General features: G+C 30.1%; 3 non-coding genes across 3 annotated transcripts; all 3 read right to left on the bottom strand.

Annotated features, from left to right (window-relative positions):
* Positions 1-3,513: 3,513 nt before the first annotated feature.
* TRNAQ-CUG (transfer RNA glutamine (anticodon CUG)) lies at positions 3,514-3,585 on the bottom strand. The gene has a single exon. It is a non-coding gene; the product is annotated as a tRNA-Gln (tRNA).
* A 7,655-nt stretch (positions 3,586-11,240) lies between these two features.
* TRNAQ-CUG (transfer RNA glutamine (anticodon CUG)) lies at positions 11,241-11,312 on the bottom strand. The gene has a single exon. It is a non-coding gene; the product is annotated as a tRNA-Gln (tRNA).
* Positions 11,313-15,015: 3,703 nt separating this feature from the next.
* On the bottom strand, positions 15,016-15,087 carry TRNAQ-CUG (transfer RNA glutamine (anticodon CUG)). Its single transcript has one exon. It is a non-coding gene; the product is annotated as a tRNA-Gln (tRNA).
* Between the last annotated feature and the right edge of the window lie 2,337 nt (positions 15,088-17,424).

Here is a 17,424-nt window from a genome sequence, read left to right as displayed (position 1 = left end):
CCTCATTCATATGGTAGCATGTACATTTTTTGTCAGAGTATAAGATTCTTAGTGGATACATTTTATTGGAATTAAATGACAGATAAACCTGTCTCTCAGTGTGTAAGATTCTTAATTTATGCAATTTATAGATATTTTCTTTCTCAGAGATATGAACTGTATTGTACTTACAACAAAACCAATAGAACCTACCAAGATGTAAATATAGATCATGGATTCAGAGTCCAAAATGTTTACCAATACACCATGAAACCTCATCCATTAGGGAGGATCTAAATATTTTTCTAAGAATGTACTCTCAGAGAGATATGAACTGAGTGGTACTTACAAAAAACCAATAGGACCTACCAAGATTTAAATACAGATCACTGTATTCAAAGATCAGAGTGGAGTGGTTACCAATCAACCAAGAAACCACATTTATTAGGAAACATAAAAAAAATTCTAAAATGTTAGATTCTTAGAAGACACATTTTATTGAAGTTATTGTACATATATTTACATCAATGCTTATTTGGATTACACAGTAAAATTCATATAATTACAAACATTTCTTTAACTACCTTTTTTTTAGATTTTAGTACATATTTACAATAATCAGTGATTTAAAAAAATGTATTATATGTATAAAAAAGAAAAGTTTTTGTCAATCAAGGACTTAAACTGAAGGTACTAAAATGCACCTGGTCCCACTGAGATTTGAACTCAATTTACTGGATTCAGCGTACAGAGTGCTAACCATAACACCATGGAATCTCCCTTCTAATAACACATATACAACTTTCTCTCAGAGTGTAAGATCTTAATTTCTACAAGATACAGAAATATTCATTCAGAGAGATATGTACTACATTGTATTTACAAATAAAACCATTAGGACCTACCAATTTGTATATACAGATTATTGGTTAAAGAGTCCAGAATTGTTAACAGTACACCATGAAAGCTCATTCATATGGTGGCATTTAAAAAAATTTTCTCACAGTGTAAGATTCTTAGAGGTTACATTTTATTGGAATTATATTACAGATAACCCTGTCTCTCAGTGTGTATGATTCTTAATTTATGCAATTTATAGATATTTTCTTTCTCAGAGATATGAACTGCATAATACTTACAAAAAAAAACAATAGGACCTACCAAGATGTAAATACAAATCATGGATTCAGAGTCCAAAATGGTTACAAATACACCAGGAAACCTCATTCATGAGGAAGCATTTAAACAGTTTTTATTAGAATGTACTCTCAGAGAAATATAAACTGAACGGTACTTACAAAAAACCAATAGGACCTACCAAGATTTAAATACAGATCACTGGATTCAAAGATCAGAGTGGTTACCAATACACCAAGAAACCTCATTCATGAGGGAGAGCTAAACATTTTTTTCTAAAATGTTAGATTCTTAGAAGACACATTTTATTGCAATTATTGTACATATATTTACATCAACGCTTATTTGGGTTATATAGTAAAATTCAGATAATTACATACATTTCTATAACTACCTTTTTTAGCTTTTTGTACATATTTACAAAAATCAGTGATTTAAAAAAATTATTATATGTATGAAAAAGAAGACTTTCTGTCAATCAAGAACTTAAACTGAAGGTACTAAAACACATCAGATCCCACTGAGATTTGAACTCAGATCGCTGTATTCAGAGTCCAGAGTGATAATCATTACACCATGGAAGCTCTATTCTAACACCACCTATACAACTTTCTCTTAGAGTGTGAGATCTTATTTTCTACAAATTACAGGAATAATAATCAGAGAGATAAGTATTACATTGTATTTACAAAAAAAGAAGCCATTAGGACCTACCAAATTTTTATACAGATTATAGGTTTCAGAGTCCAGAATTGTTAACAGTACACAATGAAACCTCATTCATATGGTAGCATGTACATTTTTTGTCAGAGTATAAGATTCTTAGTGGATACATTTTATTGGAATTAAATGACAGATAAACCTGTCTCTCAGTGTGTAAGATTCTAAATTTATGCAATTTATAGATATTTTCTTTCTCAGAGATATTAACTGTATTGTACTTACAACAAAACCAATAGAACCTACTAAGATGTAAATATAGATCATGGCTTCAGAGTCCAAAATGTTTACCAATACACCATGAAACCTCATCCATTAGGGAGCATCTAAATATTTTTATAAGAATGTACTCTCAGAGAGATATGAACTGAATGGTACTTACAAAAAACCAATAGGACCTACCAAGATTTAAATACAGATCACTGTATTCAAAGATCAGAGTGGAGTGGTTACCAATACACCAAGAAACCACATTCATTAGGGAACATCTAAACATTTTTTTCTAAAATGTTAGATTCTTAGAAGACACATTTTATTGAAGTTATTGTACATATATTAACATCAATGCTTATTTGGATTACACAGTAAAATTCATATAATTACAAACATTTCTATAACTACCTTTTTTAGATTTTAGTACATATTTACAATAATCAGTGATTTAAAAAATGTATTATATGTATAAAAAAGAAAAGTTTTTGTCAATCAAGGACTTAAACTGAAGGTACTAAAATGCACCTGGTCCCACTGAGATTTGAACTCAATTTACTGGATTCAGAGTACAGAGTGCTAACCATAACACCATGGAATCTCCCTTCTAATAACACATATAAAACTTTCTCTCAGAGTGTAAGATCTTAATTTCTACAAGATACAGAAATATTCATTCAGAGATATATGCACTACATTGTATTTACAAATAAAACCATTAGGACCTACCAATTTGAATATACAGATTATTGGTTTTAGAGTTCAGAATTGTTAACAGTACACCATGAAAGCTCATTCATATGGTGGCATGTAAAAAATTTTCTCACAGTGTAAGATTCTTAGAGGTTACATTTTATTGGAGTTATATTACAGATAAACCTGTCTCTCAGTGTGTATGATTCTTAATTTATGCAATTTATAGATATTTTCTTTCTCAGAGATATGAACTGCATAATACTTACAAAAAAACAATAGGACCTACCAAGATGTAAATACAAATCATGGATTCAGAGTCCAAAATGGTTACAAATACACCAGGAAACCTCATTCATGAGGAAGCATTTAAACAGTTTTTATTAGAATGTACTCTCAGAGAAATATAAACTGAACGGTACTTACAAAAAACCAATAGGACCTACCAAGATTTAAATACAGATCACTGGATTCAAAGATCAGAGTGGTTACCAATACACCAAGAAACCTCATTCATGAGGGAGAGTTAAAAAAAAATTTCTAAAATGTTAGATTCTTAGAAGACACATTTTATTGCAATTATTGTACATATATTTACATCAGCGCTTATTTGGGTTATATAGTAAAATTCAGATAATTACATACATTTCTATAACTACCTTTTTTAGCTTTTCGTACATATTTACAAAAATCAGTGATTGAAAAAAATTATTATATGTATGAAAAAGAAGACTTTCTGTCAATCAAGAACTTAAACTGAAGGTACTAAGTTCTTGATCCCACTGAGATTTTAACTCAGATCACTGGATTCAGAGTCCAGAGTGCTAACCATTGCACCATGGAACCTCTCTTCTAACACTACCTATACAACTTTCTCTTAGAGTGTGAGATCTTATTTTCTACAAATTACAGGAATAATAATCAGAGAGATAAGTATTACATTGTATTTACAAAAAAAGAAGCCATTAGGACCTACCAAATTTTTATACAGATTATAGGTTTCAGAGTCCAGAATTGTTAACAGTACACAATGAAACCTCATTCATATGGTAGCATGTACATTTTTTGTCAGAGTATAAGATTCTTAGTGGATACATTTTATTGGAATTAAATGACAGATAAACCTGTCTCTCAGTGTGTAAGATTCTTAATTTATGCAATTTATAGATATTTTCTTTCTCAGAGATATGAACTGTATTGTACTTACAAGAAAAAAACAATGGAACCTACCAAGATGTAAATATAGATCATGGATTCAGAGTCCAAAATGTTTACCAATACACCATGAAACCTCATCCATTAGGGAGCATCTAAATATTTTTCTAAGAATGTACTCTCAGAGAGATATGAACTGAATGGTACTTACAAAAAACCAATAGGACCTACCAAGATTTAAATACAGATCACTGTATTCAAAGATCAGAGTGGAGTGGTTACCAATAAACCAAGAAACCACATTTATTAGGGAACATATAAAAAAAATTCTAAAATGTTAGATTCTTAGAAGACACATTTTATTGAAGTTATTGTACATATATTTACATCAATGCTTATTTGGATTACACAGTAAAATTCATATAATTACAAACATTTCTATAACTACATTTTTTTTAGATTTTGGTACATATTTACAATAATCAGTGATTTAAAAAAATGTATTATATGTATAAAAAAGAAAAGTTTTTGTCAATCAAGGACTTAAACTGAAGGTACTAAAATGCACCTGGTCCCACTGAGATTTGAACTCAATTTACTGGATTCAGCGTACAGAGTGCTAACCATAACACCATGGAATCTCCCTTCTAATAACACATATACAACTTTCTCTCAGAGTGTAAGATCTTAATTTCTACAAGATACAGAAATATTCATTCAGAGAGATATGTACTACATTGTATTTACAAATAAAACCATTAGGACCTACCAATTTGTATATACAGATTATTGGTTTCAGAGTCCAGAATTGTTAACAGTACACCATGAAAGCTCATTCATATGGTGGCATGTAAAAAAAAATTCTCACAGTGTAAGATTCTTAGAGGTTACATTTTATTGGAATTATATTACAGATAACCCTGTCTCTCAGTGTGTATGATTCTTAATTTATGCAATTTATAGATATTTTCTTTCTCAGAGATATGAACTGCATAATACTTACAAAAAAACAATAGGACCTACCAAGATGTAAATACAAATCATGGATTCAGAGTCCAAAATGGTTACAAATACACCAGGAAACCTCATTTATGAGGAAGCATTTAAACAGTTTTTATTAGAATGTACTCTCAGAGAAATATAAACTGAACGGTACTTACAAAAAAACAATAGGACCTACCAAGATTTAAATACAGATCACTGGATTCAAAGATCAGAGTGGTTACCAATACACCAAGAAACCTCATTCATGAGGGAGAGCTAAACATTTTTTTCTAAAATGTTAGATTCTTAGAAGACATATTTTATTGCAATTATTGTACATATATTTACATCAACGCTTATTTGTGTTACATAGTAAAATTCAGATAATTTCATACATTTCTATAATTAATTTTTTTAGCTTTTCGTACATATTTACAAAAATCAGTGATTTAAAAAAATTATTATATGTATGAAAAAGAAGACTTTCTGTCAATCAAGAACTTAAACTGAAGGTACTAAAACACATCAGATCCCACTGAGATTTGAACTCAGATCACTGTATTCAGAGTCCAGAGTGCTAATCATTACACCATGGAAGCTCTATTCTAACACCACCTATACAACTTTCTCTTAGAGTGTGAGATCTTATTTTCTACAAATTACAGGAATAATAATCAGAGAGATAAGTATTACATTGTATTTACAAAAAAAGCCATTAGGACCTACCAAATTTTTATACAGATTATAGGTTTCAGAGTCCAGAATTGTTAACAGTACACAATGAAACCTCATTCATATGGTAGCATGTACATTTTTTGTCAGAGTATAAGATTCTTAGTGGATACATTTTATTGGAATTAAATGACAGATAAACCTGTCTCTCAGTGTGTAAGATTCTTAATTTATGCAATTTATAGATATTTTCTTTCTCAGAGATATAAACTGTATTGTACTTACAACAAAACCAATAGAACCTACCAAGATGTAAATATAGATCATGGATTCAGAGTCCAAAATGTTTACCAATACACAATGAAACCTCATCCATTAGGGAGCATCTAAATATTTTTATAAGAATGTACTCTCAGAGAGATATGAACTGAATGGTACTTACAAAAAACCAATAGGACCTACCAAGATTTAAATACAGATCACTGTATTCAAAGATCAGAGTGGAGTGGTTACCAATACACCAAGAAACCACATTCATTAGGGAACATCTAAACATTTTTTTCTAAAATGTTAGATTCTTAGAAGACACATTTTATTGAAGTTATTGTACATATATTAACATCAATGCTTATTTGGATTACACAGTAAAATTCATATAATTACAAACATTTCTATAACTACCTTTTTTAGATTTTAGTACATATTTACAATAATCAGTGATTTAAAAAATGTATTATATGTATAAAAAAGAAAAGTTTTTGTCAATCAAGGACTTAAACTGAAGGTACTAAAATGCACCTGGTCCCACTGAGATTTGAACTCAATTTACTGGATTCAGAGTACAGAGTGCTAACCATAACACCATGGAATCTCCCTTCTAATAACACATATAAAACTTTCTCTCAGAGTGTAAGATCTTAATTTCTACAAGATACAGAAATATTCATTAAGAGATATATGCACTACATTGTATTTACAAATAAAACCATTAGGACCTACCAATTTGAATATACAGATTATTGGTTTTAGAGTTCAGAATTGTTAACAGTACACCATGAAAGCTCATTCATATGGTGGCATGTAAAAATTTTTCTCACAGTGTAAGATTCTTAGAGGTTACATTTTATTGGAGTTATATTACAGATAAACCTGTCTCTCAGTGTGTATGATTCTTAATTTATGCAATTTATAGATATTTTCTTTCTCAGAGATATGAACTGCATAATACTTACAAAAAAACAATAGGACCTACCAAGATGTAAATACAAATCATGGATTCAGAGTCCAAAATGGTTACAAATACACCAGGAAACCTCATTCATGAGGAAGCATTTAAACAGTTTTTATTAGAATGTACTCTCAGAGAAATATAAACTGAATGGTACTTACAAAAAACCAATAGGACCTACCAAGATTTAAATACAGATCACTGGATTCAAAGATCAGAGTGGTTACCAATACACCAAGAAACCTCATTCATGAGGGAGAGTTAAACATTTTTTTCTAAAATGTTAGATTCTTAGAAGACACATTTTATTGCAATTATTGTACATATACTTACATCAACGCTTATTTGGGTTATATAGTAAAATTCAGATAATTACATACATTTCTATAACTAACTTTTTTAGCTTTTCGTACATATTTACAAAAATCAGTGATTGAAAAAAATTATTATATGTATGAAAAAGAAGACTTTCTGTCAATCAAGAACTTAAACTGAAGGTACTAAGTTCTTGATCCCACTGAGATTTTAACTAGGGATGAGCGGATTCGGTTTTACTCGGTTTTACTCGGTTTTACTCGGTTCTCAAAACAGCATCTTATTGGCTCACGGATGTCACGTGTTTTGGATAGCCAATAAGATGCCGTTTTGAGAACCGAGTAAAACCGAGTAAAACCGAGTAAAACCGAACCTCGCTCATCACTATTTTAACTCAGATCACTGGATTCAGAGTCCAGAGTGCTAACCATTGCACCATGGAACCTCTCTTCTAACACTACCTATACAACTTTCTCTTAGAGTGTGAGATCTTATTTTCTACAAATTACAGGAATAATAATCAGAGAGATAAGTATTACATTGTATTTACAAAAAAAGCCATTAGGACCTACCAAATTTTTATACAGATTATAGATTTCAGAGTCCAGAATTGTTAACAGTACACAATAAAACCTCATTCATATGGTAGCATGTACATTTTTTGTCAGAGTATAAGATTCTTAGTGGATACATTTTATTGGAATTAAATGACAGATAAACCTGTCTCTCAGTGTGTAAGATTCTTAATTTTTGTAATTTATAGATAATTTCTTTCTCAGAGATATGAACTGTATTGTACTTACAACAAAACCAATAAAACCTACCAAGATGTAAATATAGATCATGGATTCAGAGTCCAAAATGTTTACCAATACACCATGAAACCTCATCCATTAGGGAGCATCTAAATATTTTTCTAAGAATGTACTCTCAGAGAGATATGAACTGAATGGTACTTACAAAAAACCAATAGGACCTACCAAGATTTAAATACAGATCACTGTATTCAAAGATCAGAGTGGAGTGGTTACCAATCAACCAAGAAACCACATTTATTAGGGAACATATAAAAAAAAAATTCTAAAATGTTAGATTCTTAGAAGACGCATTTTATTGAAGTTATTGTACATATATTTACATCAATGCTTATTTGGATTACACAGTAAAATTCATATAATTACAAACATTTCTTTAACTACCTTTTTTTTAGATTTTAGTACATATTTACAATAATCAGTGATTTAAAAAAATGTATTATATGTATAAAAAAGAAAAGTTTTTGTCAATCAAGGACTTAAACTGAAGGTACAAAAATGCACCTGGTCCCACTGAGATTTGAACTCAATTTACTGGATTCAGCGTACAGAGTGCTAACCATAACACCATGGTATCTCCCTTCTAATAACACATATACAACTTTCTCTCACAGTGTAAGATCTTAATTTCTACAAGGTACAGAAATATTCATTCAGAGAGATATGTACTACATTGTATTTACAAATAAAACCATTAGGACCTACCAATTTGTATATACAGATTATTGGTTTCAGAGTCCAGAATTGTTAACAGTACACCATGAAAGCTCATTCATATGGTGGCTTTTAAAACATTTTTCTCACAGTGTAAGATTCTTAGAGGTTACATTTAATTGGAATTATATTACAGATAACCCTGTCTCTCAGTGTGTATGATTCTTAATTTATGCAATTTATAGATATTTTCTTTCTCAGAGATATGAACTACATAATACTGACAAAAAAACAATAGGACCTACCAAGATGTAAATACAAATCATGGATTCAGAGTCCAAAATGGTTACAAATACACCAGGAAACCTCATTCAAGAGGAAGCATTTAAACAGTTTTTATTAGAATGTACTCTCAGAGAAATATAAACTGAACGGTACTTACAAAAAACCAATAGGACCTACCAAGATTTAAATACAGATCACTGGATTCAAAGATCAGAGTGGTTACCAATACACCAAGAAACCTCATTCATGAGGGAGAGCTAAACATTTTTTTCTAAAATGTTAGATTCTTAGAAGACACATTTTATTGCAATTATTGTACATATATTTACATCAACGCTAATTTGGGTTATATAGTAAAATTCATATAATTACATACATTTCTATAACTACCTTTTTTAGCTTTTCGTACATATTTACAAAAACCGGTGATTGAAAAAAATTATTATATGTATGAAAAAGAAGACTTTCTGTCAATCAAGAACTTAAACTGAAGGTACTAAAACACATCAGATCCCACTGAGATTTGAACTCAGATCGCTGTATTCAGAGTCCAGAGTGCTAATCATTACACCATGGAAGCTCTACTCTAACACCACCTATACAACTTTCTCTTAGAGTGTGAGATCTTATTTTCTACAAATTACAGGAATAATAATCAGAGAGATAAGTATTACATTGTATTTACAAAAAAATAAGCCATTAGGACCTACCAAATTTTTATACAGATTATAGGTTTCAGAGTCCAGAATTGTTAACAGTACACAATGAAACCTCATTCATATGGTAGCATGTACATTTTTTGTCAGAGTATAAGATTCTTAGTGGATACATTTTATTGGAATTAAATTACAGATAAATCTGTCTCTCAGTGTGTAAGATTCTTAATTTATGCAATTTATAGATATTTTCTTTCTCAGAGATATTAACTGTATTGTACTTACAACAAAACCAATAGAACCTACCAAGATGTAAATATAGATCATGGATTCAGAGTCCAAAATGTTTACCAATACACAATGAAACCTCATCCATTAGGGAGCATCTAAATATTTTTATAAGAATGTACTCTCAGAGAGATATGAACTGAATGGTACTTACAAAAAACCAATAGGACCTACCAAGATTTAAATACAGATCACTGTATTCAAAGATCAGAGTGGAGTGGTTACCAATACACCAAGAAACCACATTCATTAGGGAACATCTAAACATTTTTTTCTAAAATGTTAGATTCTTAGAAGACACATTTTATTGAAGTTATTGTACATATATTAACATCAATGCTTATTTGGATTACACAGTAAAATTCATATAATTACAAACATTTCTATAACTACCTTTTTTAGATTTTAGTACATATTTACAATAATCAGTGATTTAAAAAATGTATTATATGTATAAAAAAGAAAAGTTTTTGTCAATCAAGGACTTAAACTGAAGGTACTAAAATGCACCTGGTCCCACTGAGATTTGAACTCAATTTACTAGATTCAGAGTACAGAGTGCTAACCATAACACCATGGAATCTCCCTTCTAATAACACATAGAAAACTTTCTCTCAGAGTGTAAGATCTTAATTTCTACAAGATACATAAATATTCATTCAGAGAGATATGCACTACATTGTATTTACAAATAAAACCATTAGGACCTACCAATTTGAATATACAGATTATTGGTTTTAGAGTTCAGAATTGTTAACAGTACACCATGAAAGCTCATTCATATGGTGGCATGTAAAAAATTTTCTCACAGTGTAAGATTCTTAGAGGTTACATTTTATTGGAAATATATTACAGATAAACCTGTCTCTCAGTGTGTATGATTCCTAATTTATGCAATTTATAGATATTTTCTTTCTCAGAGATATGAACTGCATAATACTTACAAAAAAACAATAGAACCTACCAAGATGTAAATACAAATCATGGATTCAGAGTCCAAAATGGTAACAAATACACCAAGAAACCTCATTCATGAGGAAGCATTTAAACAGTTTTTATTAGAATGTACTCACAGAAAAATATAAACTGAATGGTACTTACAAAAAACCAATAGGACCTACCAAGATTTAAATACAGATCACTGGATTCAAAGATCAGAGTGGTTACCAATACACCAAGAAACCTCATTCATGAGGGAGAGCTAAACATTTTTTTCTAAAATGTTAGATTCTTAGAAGACACATTTTATTGCAATTATTGTACATATATCTACATCATCGCTTATTTGGGTTAAATAGTAAAATTCAGATAATTACATACATTTCTATAACTACCTTTTTTAGCTTTTCGTACATATTTACAAAAATCAGTGATTGAAAAAAATTATTATATGTATGAAAAAGAAGACTTTCTGTCAATCAAGAACTTAAACCGAAGGTACTAAGCTCTTGATCCCACTGAGATTTGAACTCAGATCACTGGATTCAGAGTCCAGAGTGCTAACCATTGCACCATGGAACCTCTCTTCTAACACTACCTATACAACTTTCTCTTAGAGTGTGAGATCTTATTTTCTACAAATTACAGGAATAATAATCAGAGAGATAAGTATTACATTGTATTTACAAAAAAAGCCATTAGGACCTACCAAATTTTTATACAGATTATAGGTTTCAGAGTCCAGAATTGTTAACAGTACACAATGAAACCTCATTCATATGGTAGCATGTACATTTTTTTATCAGAGTATAAGATTCTTAGTGGATACATTTTATTGGAATTAAATGACAGATAAACCTGTCTCTCAGTGTGTAAGATTCTTAATTTATGCAATTTATAGATATTTTATTTCTCAGAGATATGAACTGTATTGTACTTACAAGAAAAAAACAATGGAACCTACCAAGATGTAAATATAGATCATGGATTCAGAGTCCAAAATGTTTACCAATACACCATGAAACCTCATCCATTAGGGAGCATCTAAATATTTTTATAAGAATGTACTCTCAGAGAGATATGAACTGAATGGTACTTACAAAAAACCAATAGGACCTACCAAGATTTAAATACAGATCACTGTATTCAAAGATCAGAGTGGAGTGGTTACCAATAAACCAAGAAACCACATTTATTAGGGAACATATAAAAAAAATTCTAAAATGTTAGATTCTTAGAAGACACATTTTATTGAAGTTATTGTACATATATTTACATCAATGCTTATTTGGATTACACAGTAAAATTCATATAATTACAAACATTTCTTTAACTACCTTTTTTTAGATTTTAGTATATATTTACAATAATCAGTGATTTAAAAAAATGTATTATATGTATAAAAAAGAAAAGTTTTTGTCAATCAAGGACTTAAACTGAAGGTACTATAATGCACCTGGTCCCACTGAGATTTGAACTCAATTTACTGGATTCAGCGTACAGAGTGCTAACCATAACACCATGGAATCTCCCTTCTAATAACACATATACAACTTTCTCTCAGAGTGTAAGATCTTAATTTCTACAAGATACAGAAATATTAATTCAGAGAGATATGTACTACATTGTAATTACAAATAAAACCATTAGGACCTACCAATTTGTATATACAGATTATTGGTTTCAGAGTCCAGAATTGTTAACAGTACACCATGAAAGCTCATTCATATGGTGGCATGTAAAAAAAATGTCTCACAGTGTAAGATTCTTAGAGGTTACATTTTATTGGAATTATATTACAGATAACCCTGTCTCTCAGTGTGTATGATTCTTAATTTATGCAATTTATAGATATTTTCTTTCTCAGAGATATGAACTGCATAATACTTACAAAAAAACAATAGGACCTACCAAGATGTAAAAACAAATCATGGATTCACAGTCCAAAATGGTTACAAATGCACCAGGAAACCTCATTCATGAGGAAGCATTTAAACAGTTTTTATTAGAATGTACTCTCAGAGAAATATAAACTGAACGGTACTTACAAAAAAACAATAGGACCTACCAAGATTTAAATACAGATCACTGGATTCAAAGATCAGAGTGGTTACCAATACACCAAGAAACCTTATTCATGAGGGAGAGCTAAACATTTTTTTCTAAAATGTTAGATTCTTAGAAGACACATTTTATTGCAATTATTGTACATATATTTACATCAACGCTTATTTGGGTTATATAGTAAAATTCAGATAATTACATACTTTTCTATAACTACTTTTTTAGCTTTTCGTACATATTTACAAAAATCAGTGATTTAAAAAAATTATTATATGTATGAAAAAGAAGACTTTCTGTCAATCAAGAACTTAAACTGAAGGTACTAAAACACATCAGATCCCACTGAGATTTGAACTCAGATCGCTGGATTCAGAGTCCAGAGTGCTAATCATTACACCATGGAAGCACTATTCTAACACCACCTATACAACTTTCTCTTAGAGTGTGAGATCTTATTTTCTACAAGTTACAGGAATAATAATCAGAGAGAAAAGTATTACATTGTATTTACAAAAAAAGCCATTAGGACCTACCAAATTTTTATACAGATTATAGGTTTCAGAGTCCAGAATTGTTAACAGTACACAATGAAACCTCATTCATATGGTAGCATGTACATTTTTTGTCAGAGTATAAGATTCTTAGTGGATACATTTTATTGGAATTAAATGACAGATAAACCTGTCTCTCAGTGTGTAAGATTCTTAATTTATGCAATTTATAGATATTTTCATTCTCAGAGATATGAACTGTATTGTACTTACAACAAAACCAATAGAACCTACTAAGATGTAAATATAGATCATGGCTTCAGAGTCCAAAATGTTTACCAATACACCATGAAACCTCATCCATTAGGGAGCATCTAAATATTTTTATAAGAATGTACTCTCAGAGAGATATGAACTGAATGGTACTTACAAAAAACCAATAGGACCTACCAAGATTTAAATACAGATCACTGTATTCAAAGATCAGAGTGGAGTGGTTACCAATACACCAAGAAACCACATTCATTAGGGAACATCTAAACATTTTTTTCTAAAATGTTAGAGTCTTAGAAGACACATTTTATTGAAGTTATTGTACATGTATTTACATCAATGCTTATTTGGATTACACAGTAAAATTCATATAATTACAAACATTTCTATAACTACCTTTTTTTTAGATTTTAGTACATATTTACAATAATCGGTGATTTAAAAAATGTATTATATGTATAAAAAAGAAAAGTTTTTGTCAATCAAGGACTTAAACTGAAGGTACTAAAATGCACCTAGTCCCACTGAGATTTGAACTCAATATACTGGATTCAGAGTACAGAGTGATAACCATAACACCATGGAATCTCCCTTCTAATACCACATATAAAACTTTCTCTCAGAGTGTAAGATCTTAATTTCTACAAGATACAGAAATATTCATTCAGAGAGATATGCACTACATTGTATTTACAAATAAAACCTTTAGGACCTACCAATTTGAATATACAGATTATTGGTTTTAGAGTTCAGAATTGTTAACAGTACACCATAAAAGCTCATTCATATGGTGGCATGTAAAAAAAATTCTCACAGTGTAAGATTCTTAGAGGTTACATTTTATTGGAGTTATATTACAGATAAACCTGTCTCTCAGTGTGTATGATTCTTAATTTATGCAATTTATAGATATTTTCTTTCTCAGAGATATGAACTGCATAATACTTACAAAAAAACAATAGGACCTACCAAGATGTAAATACAAATCATGGATTCAGAGTCCAAAATGGTTACAAATACACCAGGAAACCTCATTCATGAGGAAGCATTTAAACAGTTTTTATTAGAATGTACTCTCAGAGAAATATAAACTGAACGGTACTTACAAAAAAACAATAGGACCTACCAAGATTTAAATACAGATCACTGGATTCAAAGATCAGAGTGGTTACCAATACACCAAGAAACCTCATTCATGAGGGAGAGCTAAACATTTTTTTCTAAAATGTTACATTCTTAGAAGACACATTTTATTGCAATTATTGTACATATATTTACATCAACGCTTATTTGGGTTATATAGTAAAATTCAGATAATTACATACATTTCTATAACTACCTTTTTTAGCTTTTCGTACATATTTACAAAAATCAGTGATTTAAAAAAATTATTATATGTATGAAAAAGAAGACTTTCTGTCAATCAAGAACTTAAACTGAAGGTACTAAAACACATCAGGTCCCACCGAGATTTGAACTCAGATCACTGGATTCAGAGTCCAGAGTGCTAAGCATTACACCATGGAACCTTTCTTCTAACACCACATATACAACTTTCTCTTAGAGTGTGAGATCTTATTTTCTACAAGTTACAGGAATAATAATCAGAGAGATAATTATAACATTGTATTTACAAAAAAAGCCATTAGGACCTACCAAATTTTTATACAGATTATAGGTTTCAGAGTCCAGAATTGTTAACAGTACACAATGAAACCTCATTCATATGGTAGCATGTACATTTTTTGTCAGAGTATAAGATTCTTAGTGGATACATTTTATAGGAATTAAATGACAGATAAACCTGTCTCTCAGTGTGTAAGATTCTTAATTTATGCAATTTATAGATATTTTCTTTCTCAGAGATATTAACTGTATTGTACTTACAACAAAACCAATAGAACCTACCAAGATGTAAATATAGATCATGGATTCAGAGTCCAAAATGTTTACCAATACACCATGAAACCTCATCCATTAGGGAGCATCTAAATATTTTTATAAGAATGTACTCTCAGAGAGATATGAACTGAATGGTACTTACAAAAAAACCAATAGGACCTACCAAGATTTAAATACAGATCACTGTATTCAAAGATCAGAGTGGAGTGGTTACCAATACACCAAGAAACCACATTCATTAGGGAACATCTAAACATTTTTTTCTAAAATGTTAGATTCTTAGAAGACACATTTTATTGAAGTTATTGTACATATATTAACATCAATGCTTATTTGGATTACACAGTAAAATTCATATAATTACAAACATTTCTATAACTACCTTTTTTTAGATTTTAGTACATTTTTACAATAATCAGTGATTTAAAAAAATATATTATATGTATAAAAAAGAAAAGTTTTTTTCAATCAAGGACTTAAACTGAAGGTACTAAAATGCACCTGGTCCCACTGAGATCTGAACTCAATTTACTGGATTCAGAGTACAGAGTGCTAACCATAACACCATGGAATCTCCCTTCTAATAACACATATAAAACTTTCTCTCAGAGTGTAAGATCTTAATTTCTACAAGATACAGAAATATTCATTCAGAGAGATATGCACTACATTGTATTTACAAATAAAACCATTAGGACCTACCAATTTGAATATACAGATTATTGGTTTTAGAGTTCAGAATTGTTAACAGCACACCATGAAAGCTCATTCATATGGTGGCATGTAAAAACATTTCTCACAGTGTAAGATTCTAAGAGGTTACATTTTATTGGAGTTATATTACAGATAAACCTGTCTCTCAGTGTGTATGATTCTTAATTAATGCAATTTATAGATATTTTCTTTCTCAGAGATATGAACTGCATAATACTTACAAAAAAACAATAGGACCTACCAAGATGTAAATACAAATCATGGATTCAGAGTCCAAAATGGTTACAAATACACCAGGAAACCTCATTCATGAGGAAGCATTTAAACTGTTTTTATTAGAATGTACTCTCAGAGAAATATAAACTGAACGGTACTTACAAAAAACCAATAGGACCTACCAAGATTTAAATACAGATCACTGGATTCAAAGATCAGAGTGGTTACCAATACACCAAGAAACCTCATTCATGAGGGAGAGCTAAACATTTTTATCTAAAATGTTAGATTCTTAGAAGACACATTTTATTGCAATTATTGTACATATATTTACATCAACGCTTATTTGGGTTATATAGTAAAATTCATATAATTACATACATTTCTATAACTAACTTTTTTTAGCTTTTAGTACATATTTACAAAAATCAGTGATTTAAAAAATTATTATATGTATGAAAAAGAAGACTTTCTGTCAATCAAGAACTTAAACTGAAGGTACTAAAACACATCAGGTCCCACCGAGATTTGAACTCAGATCACTGGATTCAGAGTCCAGAGTGCTAAGCATTACACCATGGAATCTCTCTTCTAACACCATCTATACAACTTTCTCTTAGAGTGTGAGATCTTATTTTCTACAAGTTACAGGAATAATAATCAGAGAGATAATTATTACATTGTATTTACAAAAAAAGCCATTAGGACCTACCAAATTTTTATACATATTATAGGTTTCAGAGTCCAGAATTGTTAACAGTACACAATGAAACCTCATTCATATGGTAGCATGTACATTTTTTGTCAGAGTATAAGATTCTTAGTGGATACATTTTATAGGAATTAAATGACAGATAAACCTGTCTCTCAGTGTGTAAGATTCTTAATTTATGCAATTTATAGATATTTTCTTTCTCAGAGATATGAACTGTATTGTACTTACAACAAAACCAATAGAACCTACCAAGATGTAAATATAGATCATGGATTCAGAGTCCAAAATGTTTACCAATACACCATGAAACCTCATCCAT

The sequence above is a fragment of the Pseudophryne corroboree genome, chromosome 11 (assembly GCF_028390025.1).
Source record: "Pseudophryne corroboree isolate aPseCor3 chromosome 11, aPseCor3.hap2, whole genome shotgun sequence".
Classification (NCBI taxonomy): Eukaryota; Metazoa; Chordata; class Amphibia; order Anura; family Myobatrachidae; genus Pseudophryne; species Pseudophryne corroboree.
Note: the sequence above shows the minus strand (reverse complement) of the source record. Positions and strands in the feature narration are given on the sequence as shown.